The sequence below is a fragment of the Argentina silus genome (assembly GCF_951799395.1).
Source record: "Argentina silus genome assembly, chromosome: 11".
NCBI lineage: Eukaryota > Metazoa > Chordata > Actinopteri > Argentiniformes > Argentinidae > Argentina > Argentina silus.
Window position 1 is genome coordinate 11,343,552 of NC_139665.1, and position 13,537 is coordinate 11,357,088.

The window sequence follows — 13,537 nt, forward strand, 5'->3', positions numbered from 1 at the left end:
TGTATGGGAGGAGGTCACAGTAATATTGTAACAACTAGACATCTATATAACAAAATAGATGCGCAAACAAAACACATGACATATCTGATTCAGCAATGCTAGCCATGTACTAGTAGAATGTATAGTAGAACGGACAGAAGCTAGCAGTAGCAAGCTGTGTGAGCTTATACCCATGCGCTGTGTGACGACGTAGGCCCTGAGGACTCCCCGAGCCTCGCAGCACATGTGGCCTGAGAGGCTATACGTCTACGGCTGGATGCTTCTCCTCTTTAACGACTAGACATCACACGGCTCGAGGGGTAGCTGAGGAAACAGTGTGGCATTTATCTCACGACACTTTGACTTGCTGTCGATCGTATAGTTTCCTCCCCCGGTGTTCTCCTCTTGCACATTCTCTAATCATTGTCTGTTTGTTGTTGTTGGGGTTTTTTTAATTATCACCACACTCTTAACCTCATCACACATCACTGTAATGGAAAATGATGGATGTGTGATTAGTGGATCCATTGCGCTTATACCTTGGCCACCACCTGCAACCTCTCTCTCTCTCTCTCTCTCTCTCTCTCTCTCTCTCCATCTCTCTCTCTCTCTCTCTCTCTCTCTCTCTCCATCTCTCTCCATCTCTGTCCCTTCCTCTCTGTTCCTCTGCACCGCCCTCTCCCTCCCTCTGTGCCAGGTTCGCCAGAGATAGCTGGTGTTCCTGGTGGGTGCTACAGCTGATACATTCGTGCATCATCTCTCCCATTGTCACCCAGACAAATGGTTGCAGCTGTGTCCAATTTCCACCCAGGAATAGGGCTTCTAACCCTGCAATGAGTCAACACCAGGCCTTATTACCCTACATTTATACTAGACTGGTTGGCCTAGCACCAGCTCTAGTAATAGCGCATGATTATTGGACAATTTATAGCCTGTGCAGCTATGAGCTGATCTAGGAACCAAATTTGATATGGTTTAGTGGAGACCTCTCATTGGATTGGGTTGGATTGCATTGCCATTGTTTTGCTATTATTGTTTTCGTCCTTTTTGTTATTATTAGGACATTGCTCTGCACGTTTATATTGTTTGATTGTTGGCTTGTTGAGCAGTTGCTTACCCTAAAGCATTTCATTACATCCTTCATTGTATCCTGTATAATACAATTACTATTTTAATTAGCATTAGCATTAATATTTGATTTGATTTGATTTGATTTGATTTGATTTGATTTGATTTGATTTGATTTGATTTGATTGGATTTGATTGGATTTGAACATCCCTACAGCTCTGTCCTGATCTGAGGTTTGCTGAGCGATGCTTTATGTGTGACTCTTGTTGACCTTCAGTTAGATTTAATTCAATTTCTCTCATGAGCTTTATGAAATATTGATAGTGTGCGGTATCATTGTCAATTATGTTGTCAATGGGTTTGTGTTTGTTCACAACCATTTTATATCTTTTAGCTATATCGCTGTTAGTGTTATAGGAAGAGTGTGTGTGTGTGTGTGTGTGTGTGTGTGTGTGTGTGTGTGTGTGTGTGTGTGTGTGTGTGTGTGTGTGTGTGTGTGTGTGTTTTCAAACATTTCAGCTCTCCAAATCTCTTACCTTGCGGTAAAGATCTGTAATTCATTCTGCTTGCTACTGCCAAAACAGAATACATCAGGAAAATGTACTGATCCCTGGTGCACAGGGAAAAAGTGAATTCAAAAGAATAATAGAAGCTTCTGGCTTTCTGAATAAGACTTAGAGGATTTTATATGGGTATTTGGAAAAATAAATATTATACCTTATGCATGGCGAGAAGTACAAATCTTCTTATTTGTAATCCTGTTCTACATAAAACATACTTTAACTGATGATTAAGCTTACCACCAGAACACATTTTTCCCTGTCATAGATAATCCGGGGATACTTAAAGACGGGGTGAAAATGCTTTCTCAACTAAGAAAGATCAGATATGATCTCAGTGAATGTGCCAGATGTGTTGAGAGAACAGCCATTGGATCATATCTGATCAATACAGTGCCGTTTCCTCTCTGCTATGCAGACACCTGTCTATTGAGCAGTGGAGGCTGGTGGAGGTAGAAATTGGAGGATGCATCAAGACCGGCGGTGGCTATGGGCAGGGGTGGGCTCAGTCCACCCAAACATGCGTCTTGCCCACCCAATCAAAAGTTAAGAAATGTATTTTCTTTTGGTCAGTCAATGGAAAAATATCACAGAAGATACCAGTACTGTTTCTAACTTCTGATTGAGTGGGCAGCCTATAGCCTGCCTCCAAAGTCGCCCACTGCCCACCCCCGTCTTCTCGTTGGGTTCAGGCACAAACACACAGAACTCTGAAGCAGACCTGTCCACTGCACAGTGTCTCTCCGAGCATGCCGAGGGGGAGGGGTGTTGCTATAACAACTATGAACTCAGATTGCACACACAGCGGGAAAGGCAAAGCAAGTAAAAGCACACACATGGTCCCACTGCTCGTGAAAAATCACACACTCAAATGCATTATCTGCTCTGACTCGTGTATGGATTGGAACAAATGAGTGTTCTAAATGGTATTTTAACTTTAGTTAAGTTTTCGTTTATTACGCTTATTTTTTGTCAGCGATCATGGACAAAAACAATATTCTCAGAGAGAGGAGATGCTTTGCACCAGATTTAGCTACTAATACATTTCCATCAGCAGTCCATTTGCATCAACTCAAATTTAATGAATGAAGGGAGAAGGACAGACTGAGGAGAATGATCTGTGTCTGCCAGACCCCTACCCAAAGTCCCGCCCCTAGCAGCAGAGAATAGTTCTCCACCGATCGGTGATTACTATTGTTCCGCGCACTAACAGATACCACACTACTACCTTTTTAAAGATAGAATTACGGTGACTTCTCTAGAAAGTGTACCCATTCTCTCAAGTTCGTGAATGCTGTGCTGCTAGCGAAAGCTCATAGTTTGACCTACATTCCATTCCATTCATTTACTTTATCCAAAGCGACTTCCAACACTTGCTGTGCGGTGTATCGTTTTTTTTTTAAGCCTATAAGCAAGTGCCTAGTGCTGCTTCTGCATTTGGCATCAGAGGCTCCAGCTACTGCTCCTGTACCCTCCACAAGCACTGCCCCAAAGCAGTTCCCTCTCTCGGCTGCCTCAGCCCCACCTCACAGTTGATTTGTGCACAGAGGCATCAGGCCTGTTAATTCAAATTAAGAGGCATCATTTTTTGAGATTGGCAAATTTCTAGTGCGGGTGCTTGGTGTCTTGTAACCAGTGAATGCAATTCTACAGTCTCAGTGTGCACTGCTTGTGAGGTTGTTGGTGCATCACTGGAGTCCTTAAAAGACATCCGTGAAGATGATTGCTGGACAGAGCTTTTTCAGGCACCTGCTGGAGATGATTCACATCCTCCAAAGAGAAGGAGAACATTGAGTAAACACCTTGGTGAACGTGTTGTGCTCTCAATTGTAAGTCATACAGATTCTGATGATCCCACTGTCAGTCTCTGAAAAGATCCCTGCTGAACATCCTTGACAGGGACATTTCAGAAATGAAAAAACAGATTTGCTAGAAGAAGATTTGTTTGTGTACAGGAGGGTACAGGAGGGTAGTGGGGGTGAAGAGGTCTCTAAGTAGACTTTAATGACAGCCATATCCAGTCTTGTACACAAATCTAGTGCTTTTCTAGATTCTACCTTGTTGCGCCCTCTGCATGTGCTTGCTGGCACTGCAGCAGACGATGTGAGTCTGAAAAATAACCAATGTTGGTCAAGAAATGTCCAAATGAAACAGACCTGTCCACTGTGTGTAAACAACTGCAGGAGTATATGGAAGCATATGGATTTCCTGTGTTGCATACATTGTATGTAACAGCCCTGGTAATTGGTGAGTCTTCAGCATCATGTGAGAGTTCCTTCTCCACACTGTCACAAGTCCTCACCTCCTGTCGTCACACCATGTTACATGAAAGAAAGAGGAGTTTGGTGATGTTGGCCCATCAGAAATCAATAACTAATTCCTTAGACATGGATGAATTTGTTAGGGAAACAGGAGACTGATGTTATAGATAGATAGATAGATAGATAGATAGATAGATAGATAGATAGATAGATAGATAGATAAATGGATATCCTGTACATATACCTTCGGGCTACTAGTCCGCTTCTCTACCCTCTGGGCTACCTACTGCCCAAGTTGCCCACCTATTATTTCTACCAGCCCACCCTAATATAACAGGCTAAAACCAGCCCTGGGATGCATGGAAAGGAATAAGGAATGGTATCACAAACATGTGTTTGATACTGTTCCTCATTCCATTCCATACATCACAATGAGCCCGTAATCTCCACCAGCCTCCACTGCTATGAAGTCATGAGATAGATTTCCTCGAATCAAATCCTAAAAGTAAAGCAATGTTTTTCCTATCAAAACAGTGCCCTTGGGAGATATACACTTAAACAAATGGCATGACTTAACATATTTTCACAGTGTTTTGGAATGACTTCAAAGACTTTCACATACAGTATGATGGTACATCAGTGTACTCAATGGTTTCAGATTGAAAGTTGTCCTAACATCGCAAATATTCATTGAAGAGTTAATTCACTCAACTCTAACTCAAGGCAAACTTTTTTTCTGTTTTTTTGAAGTGTTGACAAAAACATGAATCTTGGCAGCATGTGAGAACTTGGCAGAATGTGAGAAGAGAGAGAAAAAGATAATTAAATGTATATCAGGTTAATTGGAAGATAATCTTGTTTTCAACATCTTCTTTGAAAGTAAAGATTCAGAGTGTGGAGACAAATCATAACATAGCTGGAGGCAGTTTGCAGAGGAGGTAACTTGATGAAATGTGGGTGTGGGTGTGTGTGTGTCTGTGTGTGCAGGTGTGGGTGTGTGACTATATATGGGTTTGGGTGTGTATATGCTTGTGTGTGTGTGTGTGTGTGTGTGTGTGTGTGTGTGTGTGTGTGTGTGTGTGTGGATAAGAGAGAGGGTGAGAGAGTTTTTATTAGAGAGTTGAAGGACTTAAAAGGTAGAGACGGTGCTCTGCGGCATATTGTGCTGCGTGTCAAATTGGAAAACACACAACTGGTTATTCTGGTCAGGACCTTGTTATAGAACACACAGTCACCCAAATCTGAGAAAAATAACAAGCGGAGCACTCGATACCTCCCTGTTGAGAGAGAGAGAGAGAGAGAGAGAGAGAGAGAGAGAGAGAGAGAGAGAGAGAGAGAGAGAGAGAGAGAGAGAGAGAGAGAGAGAGAGAGAGAGAGAGAGAGAGAGAGAGAGAGAGAGAGAGAGAGAGAGAGAGAGAGAGAAGAGAAATGGCAGCAGCAGTACCTGTGACACATAAAATCAGCAATGTCCCTATACGGTAACTACTGTATGTTCTTGCCAGGCTGGAACCATAAGTTTCACTTCACTATCAGTAAATTCCAGAGTTTATACAATTCAATATTTGTTCTAGTGTGCATATCGTCTCAGCAGGTGGTCCACAACACTGAATAAGCATGTTACTCAGCTCCCTCTCTATGTAACTGGTGTCTGTGTTTACAGCATCTGTGCTACCCAAAGCACTATAGATTTATTCGTGCATACTAATTGGTACAAGCCTCCTCTCAGTGCAGTGTGAGCAGATCCACAGACATACCGTACAGCACAAGGCCATGAAGTGACAGGCCTAATTGAAATGTAATAATGCCGTGTCTAGAGGCACAGAGGTGAGACATGTCTTCTCCTCCTCCTCCTCCTACTCCTCCCCCTCTTTCCCTGCTATCTCTTTCCCTAAGGGTGGTGACATCGCCCCTCAGACTGTGCCTTGCTCTCCTATAGCCTGTCAGCTAATTAACGGCTTGGTGTGTGCAGATTGAGCCTTGATTGTTTTCTACCCCTTACTGTTTGTTCTCTAAGCCCCCGTCGGGTCCTGGGGGGTCTCGCTCTCATACTCAAAAGTCTGGTTCACTCCCTCCTCCCAGCGTGTCCTCTGTGCTCCCCCAGATTATTGCTTTATCTGAGCTAACCATCTCATTAACAATTCAGACTACAGAAGAATCTGCAGATTCCATTTGCGCTGCTAATCCTCATTGTTGCTCTAGTCTATCTGGGCATACAGTATATGATGCTTTGATATTAGACAGCTGGTGTAATGTCTTATAAATCCCATTATCGCAGTATCAGTAACATTTCTTTCACTCTTCTCTTTCATCTCTTTGTGTGTGTGTGTGTGCGTGCGCGCGTGTGTGTGTGTGCGTGTGTGTGTGTGTGTGTGTGTGTGTGTGCGTGCGTGCGTGTGTGTGTGTCTGTTTGCGTATGTGTATGTGCATGCATGCGTGCGCGTGCGTGCGTGCGTGTCTGCACGCACAGACACGTGTTTCTGCATTCAAGTCTCTCTAATGTGTGTTTCTGCAAGAAGCACAAGCACCCCCTGGGGAACGTGTGCGATGTGTCTCTGACTCCCACCTCATCATCCTCCTCTACCTCTTAATCGAAGATCCCTTCTCAATCTGCACGCCGCTCACGCTCACAGCTCTTTAACCCAGTGATGGAAAAACAACAGTGATCTCTGCCCAAAATATCTCCAGAACGCTAAGCCTGTGTCAGGGGGAGAAAAAGGGATTTTATGCGAATCAAATGTGACACCGAAACAAAAAAAAAAAATAAAAATAATCATCACAAAATGGAGTATAAGTCTGGCCCCTATCCACGCAGTCTTGTTTCATGCCGGGGCACAGCGATTAGCATTACATTAATAAGCCATACTTTTGGAAAGAGGTGATTATAGAAACAAACAATGCGGCAGAGGAAAAGCCGGCGAAGATAGTGGAGAATATCATGGCTAACTGACATTTGGTATTCAGAGGCCAATCTTGGCATTCAATAGCTTGCTTAACGGATGAGTTTTGTTAATTACCGAACCGCGGGGACTCAATATGAGGACAACAAGTCGTGCTGATAATGATAATGATGATTTTTCTATGGCCTGTATATATGTGTTAGATGCTGCATCCTGGTTTTAAACCATCGCTGTAGTGTTGCTTGTTTCTAGGACTTGGATGAGTGAAGTCTCCATAGGGACTAAGTATGAGTAACATGAATGTGTTCATAACTAAGCCTACTCAGCGTTGTAAGGCACCTAAAGGTTGGATATACGCTTTGATCTTAGTATCTGACTCACAACCACTATCTAACAAGGCACCCATCCGGCACTTCTGGCTTTTCCTATCATTAATTCTCCCCCATGTTGCTCACTATAGGGCTGTATGGGATGTGCATGTGTGTAGAATGTCAATGATGTTGACTTCACTGCTAAATCACTGTCTATCACAGTGTGCTTCTTATGCTCACTCCTGCTCTTGAAAACACAAACCTTATTTCCTCATTCATGGAAATGAATCACTGGATTCTACTTTTTTTTTTAAATAATTCCCCCAAAACAAACCATGTTCCTTCAACTGTACATTGAGTCTACTTATTAAAAGCCCACTCACCTCTGCCTGCTTGAGCACGTCTTGGTCTACTTCCTCATAGATATATCGAGGGTCCTCACTGAATGAGAATGGGAGTGGGGTTTCTTTCACACCTCACACAGAGGCCGTTAGAATATGTCCCTGAGCCTGTAAAAAGAGCCTTCCAGGGAGGAGATAGCCCACAGACACACATGGTCCGCCTGTGATAATGGCTATCTCCTGATAGACTAAAGAGCCGTGACGGGCCCTCATTCCCAGCTCCCGGCCTGCCTGGACCGACAAGGACGGCCAGGCGGTCTATTTCTCCACCTAATATATGCAGCTGCCGGGACCCACGGTGGTGACGAAGCTGTGCAGTCTGATGCCTCTTTTAAGAAGAGTGGGATGTTTATTATCTGTACCGTAGGCTCGGATATACCAAGTTTGGAACCCTTGCTTATGGAATTGGACATTCCCAAACCTTACATGTTCATGATTTGTTGTTAATTGTGTAGTGTGTGCTGGTGTGTGAGAGAGAAAGAGAGTGCTCAGGAGAGAGAGAGAAAGACAGAGCAGGACAAGACGGAGTGGGCATTTTTGTGTACAAGCGCTTGGAGAGGCACAATGATGGATTGGGCTCCAGCTAATAGGTTTTGGACATAGAGAGATGGGAGGGACCCAGAAGACAGAAGAGTTGGGTCTCAGAAGAGTTTGGACAGTAGATGAGCCATGGGCCAGCACTGTTGGACTGGTCCCCACTCTAAATGCTAATACATACCCAAAGACACTAGCATGGCCACACAGGTGGAACATGGTCACAGTTCACTTTTGGCCAGAGGTGAAGTTGTGGTCCTCAGAGACGGGTATGCATATGGAACAGTTCTGCATGACTGCCAATCAGACAGAAGTTTAATCTGCATACGTGTGGAACAACGACACGATTCACACATGGTCAGACATTGGGACCGCTGAGGCCAGACTGACTGGTTACACAGACTGGAAACACTGCCCAGATGCTTCCTGGGTGTGTGTGTGTGTGTGTGTGTGTGTGTGTGTGTGTGTGTGTGTGTGTGTGTGTGTGTGTGCGTGTGTGTGTGTGTGGGGAGAGCAGCTTGGCCAGCTTGGCCAATAATGTTGGAACTCATGCACTGCTGATCGTATCGCCTCAGACGTTGTGCACCATTGAGCCAATCACCTTGGACTTCAGGCTTGGTTGGGCCTTGGCCCTCTCCCTCAAAGCTGGACTGTGTTAATTTGGAGCAGCTTTGATATCTTCGGGCTGTCTCTCTGCATACCCAATCTGTTTCTGTCTCTTATCATCGATGGGCAGACACAGACACACACACACACACACACACACACACACACACACACACACACACACACACACACACACACACACTTCCACACCCCCACACACACATGCACACACACACACACACACACACACATAGACATCCAGGAGATAACGCAGCATCACTCGCCTTGGACAATGATGTATGCTAATGAGGAATTAACGAGACATTTGTCTGATATTAATGACCCATTAATAACATGTTAATGTCTTGCTGTTGAGCACGTCTGTTCAGCTACTGCTGACACACACAGTGTGCAAGTTGTGGAACGACAGATTGCCTCTTTCGGTGCGACCACTTCCCTGTCCATGTGACACCACAATTGTAGATTTGTTTGTATCTGTAATTGTAATTGTTTGTAATCGATTGTGTGTGAGCGTGTGTGTGTGTATGTGTGTGTGCGTGTGTGTGCGTGTGTGTGTTTGTGCATGCAGTCCAGCTGTGCGTGTGTGCATGCATGTGTGTGAGTGAGGGAGTGTGCAAACAACCCTCCTTCAGCAGTGAAAGTCGAATTTCGTATTTCTGTGGTGTGTTCTACTCCTAGACCAAGTGTAGGGATCATGTTGAGATGAGCAGGGTGGCAGGGTGGTGTTTGCTTATGTTTGCAAATCTCCCGGGTATCCAGAGGCGGTGCTGTGTGTGGGTCGCTGGCCATAGAGAGCAGTGACAGTGAGCTGCCGGCCTCAGGTACGCTGTTCACTGTGATAGTAATGGGATTTTCTGTGGGGGATGAGACAGCCAGCTTGAGCCATCCTGAGTGTGGTTTGCCGGGGTCCGCTGTGGCTGTGTCTCGGCACTGGCTGTCTGGGTGACTAATGTATGTAGTTAAACACCGCAGCCCCCAGGTCCTGATATGAATGTATTGTTAGACAAACATACGCCCACACACACACATACACACACACACACACACACACACACACACACACACACACACACACACACACACACACACACACACACTAAACCGCCTTATAGTAAGCATTAACACATTCTCAAACACTTGTTTAAGTGTGACTGCAGTTACACAGACAAGACAACTGCATACTCTCTAATTCACACACACACACACACACACACACAAACACACACCTTAACACATGCTTTGTTTAGGGAACCTTAACTTTAAGTCATCAATCTGGTTTATCGGCAGGGCTTTATTGGTTAGACTTATTGACCGAAATGATTGAACTGTGAGGCAAATAAGACAAGAAACAATACAAATCACGTTAATTAACAGTTTCATACCATTACAGTGGATGAACCCTGAGTTAATGGATACCAGGGGTGTGTTCACTCTGTGAAACAAGGTCAAAGTCGGTTCTGAGGACTTATTAAAAATGATGTGAACCCTGTCTCCCCGCCGCTTGATTTACGAGCTCCTCCTTTGGTCCCGAAATAATTAATGGAATGTAGAATGTGTGACTGCAATGGCATGGACCCAGACCTACTACTGGGAGCTCCCCCCTGCTTCCCCCCCCCCCCCCCCCCCCCGTCTGTTTCTCTCTCTCACACACACACACACACACACACACACACACACACACACGCACACTACTCTTACCTTGTTGCTATGTTGGTCTCCTATGGGAACAGCAGTGATTGACGATCTACTCCCCCGCTAACGTGACAAACAGAGAGCTAATTGAGATGATGTCTGTGTGGTTAGTCTTCTGGCTCCGACTCGCTTTCTCTCTTCGTACAGTATCTCCCTCTCCCTCTCCCTCTGCCTCTCCCTCTCCCTCTCCCTCTGCCTCTCCCTCTCCCTCTCCCTCTCCCTCTGCCTCTCCCTCTGCCTCTCCCTCTCCCTCTCCCTCTCCCTCTCCCTCTCCCTCGTCCTCACCCTCTCTCTGGCAAAGACACACTTTGACATTCCAATGTGGTTATGACAGTGTATTGAAAATACAATACAAAACAGTGCTTGTTATGAAACGTTGCCTCCTGCATTTCACTGGTTTGTATGATCTTGGCAATCTCAGCTGCTCCGTTTGTGTGTGTGTGTGTGTGTGTGTGTGTGTGTGTGTGTGTGTGTCTGTCTGTTTGTCTGTGGGTGTTGCTGTTGGGTGGCTCATTATGCAGACAGGCCATCTGTTGCTTTGCTCTGGCTGGCTGGGATCCATGGCGATTCAGGGGTTGACTGTCTTTACATTTCATTAGCTGTCCATTTCCCTGGCTAAGGCATTAAGGCATTAACACACACACACACACACACACACACACACACAAACACACACACACACAGAGCTGAGATACATACCCTGGAACACATTCAGACCATGTAGGGTCCTCCCTATCAGACGGCAGGGTTTTCAGATAAATGACCCACAATATTTTAATTTACCGGACATCCATATGCATTGGGTGCATAACCCATTAGGGCATCCACCCATGGTGCTCAGAATGACAAAAATCACATTTGGATTATGGTAATTCATCAAAACAGAATATAAATGACTCTGTAAAGTCAAAATAAAATAAAGTCAAACGGTGTTCTTTGACCAACACATGTTTGAATGAAAAGCAAAGCTTTGCAGCCTGGCCATTGCGTCTTCATGCTTGGCCCCGACAAACAGCTCTGGTGCATTGTCAGTACAGGTTATTATAGAGAGAGAGAGCAGCATTGGCTAATGGGAGATGGAAATGGAGTAGTGTGAACATTGCCTATTTGTCCCGATTCCCACAATGACAGAAGATGTCCCGCATTATAAAATCACACGTTTCAAAAACCATCACGTCATAATATTCATGTCACAATAGTTCACAATAGTCATGTTCATTATGCCCCATTCAATTGCCTCTTCAAGCATCGGAGCCAGGGCTCAAAAGTCACTTTTTCACTTGGTAGCACCAGTGCTCCCAAATCCAGAACATTTAGGAGCACCAACAAAACAGTTGAAACAAAACTACAGATAGGTGCAGTAGATGTTCAGGCCTACTACTGCTCCATATGAGAGGTGAGGAACATGAATGACAGCTGATCACAGAAGCAAAGTGGATAGAATCCAATTCTAATTGTCTGATAATGACACAATCTAATGTTGTGCTCATTGGTGTAGTAAAAGTGGTATTTCACTTAGTGTAGTAAAAAAGATGTACACAACGCAAGCTCACTATCAGCTAGCAACAAACCATGTGTGGCACCCAAAGGGCACAAGAGGGAAAGTAGCTAGACTAGTGACCCATTCAATCTCTTGTTGGCGAACCAAACTAGAGGGAACTTCGCTCTGTAAGAAAATCTGAATCAGCAGGATTGCTTGTGAGGGAAGAAATAAGCAACCTAACGCCCCGGGGAAAGCTGTTAACTTTCCAATGGAACAGCTTGTGAATAAGCGAGTGAAGAGTGAAAAGAATTAAATGGGCAAGTTGCACTAGCCTTTATACTGTAGGCTGGGCTGTGGCAGGGGTCAGCCATGCAAAGCGGCCTGTTCCCGAGACGGGCGTTTGATTGCAGAAATGCCATAGCAGTAGAACAAACAATTTGTCTGGGTTTCTGCTGTCTCTCTGTCAGTCTAAAGCGTTTACAAACATATCCTTTCCTCCCTACAGTACATACTGTAACCAATACCGAAGCTTAAGTTTGCTTCAGTTCAAGACATTTCACAAGGAGGCCATTCAAGCCAACAGAGAAGAAGGCATTTACTGTCGTGCCGGTATGTCATTTCCTGATAATGGTTACTGTTGATTGTTAGCAGATGAAGATAGCATGACCCCGTCCACACTGATAGTTTTTCTTTCTCCTGGACAATTTGGCCGACAACTATTTTATTTATTGGCTTTTAATGATTTTTTACCGGTCAAACGCCGGCAGTTGCCGGCTAACGGAAACCGTGACAGAAGGACACACGTTCTGACGGCTATACCCAGGGTGGGTGCTCGCAAAGCCAGACAGGCACGTATTCAAGCCTGCCCTATGGGGCAGATTGTCAGACAGAAACATGTAAATCATTTTTCTGCAATGTCGGGTTCCCTCTCCATAGACAGCCGTAGAAGACATGTCACAATCACAAACAATGTCAGAGTGCTTTCCACCACACTTCCATCGTCCTTGCTTTCTTTACTCCTATTCTTCCATAGTCATTATCTTCATCCCTTTTCTCCATCCTTTTCCTTTTTCACTTTTTTACCAATTCAGCACTTAAAAATCACATTTAGAGATTCAAACATTGTTAGAGCTTTCAGGACTGGTCTTTGTCATCCCCACAGTGATAGACATTGTCCCCTTGTAACTGACGCCACCAGTGGACGAGCAGACCTGCAGGCAGGCAAACATAAGACAGCTAGAGACAAGCCAGGCCCATATTATGTACTCTAATTCAAACAAGTATACATTTTGACAGCCACTCCTCTGCAGTATCCATTATTTCAATCAGACAGCTGCAGCCTGGTCCAGTTCCCTGGCTCACCCAAAGATAAATAAAGCACCAGACAATAGAGTCAGTCTCTCTGGACTTGGAACAAACCTTGCTCTAGGCAAAGCTCCAATAATATCGGACAATCGCTCAAATGGGGAATTAGAGTCTGAGGCAGATTGTGAATTGTGCATTTACTTTAGCCAGAGTGGACAGATCAATGGTGCAGATTTCATTGGCAAAGGTGCTGTAGGTTTGTGTTAGAGAAAGAGAGCTTGCGAGAGAGAGAGAGAGAGAGAGGGGGGGGGGGGGGGGCAACGTAACTTTACATTAAGTTGCCCCTATACCTGTGTAGCAGCTCTGTAATTACTATATTACCAACATAACTGATTTGTAATTGCGTAGTAAGTTTAAC

At 44.7% G+C, this 13,537-nt stretch overlaps 1 protein-coding gene across 1 annotated transcript in view; it reads left to right on the forward strand.

Annotated features, from left to right (window-relative positions):
- ncam2 (neural cell adhesion molecule 2) overlaps window positions 1-13,537 on the forward strand; it is a gene marked incomplete at both ends in the record, with an annotated part of 181,009 nt that overhangs the window by 93,390 nt on the left and 74,082 nt on the right. The window lies entirely within an intron of this gene.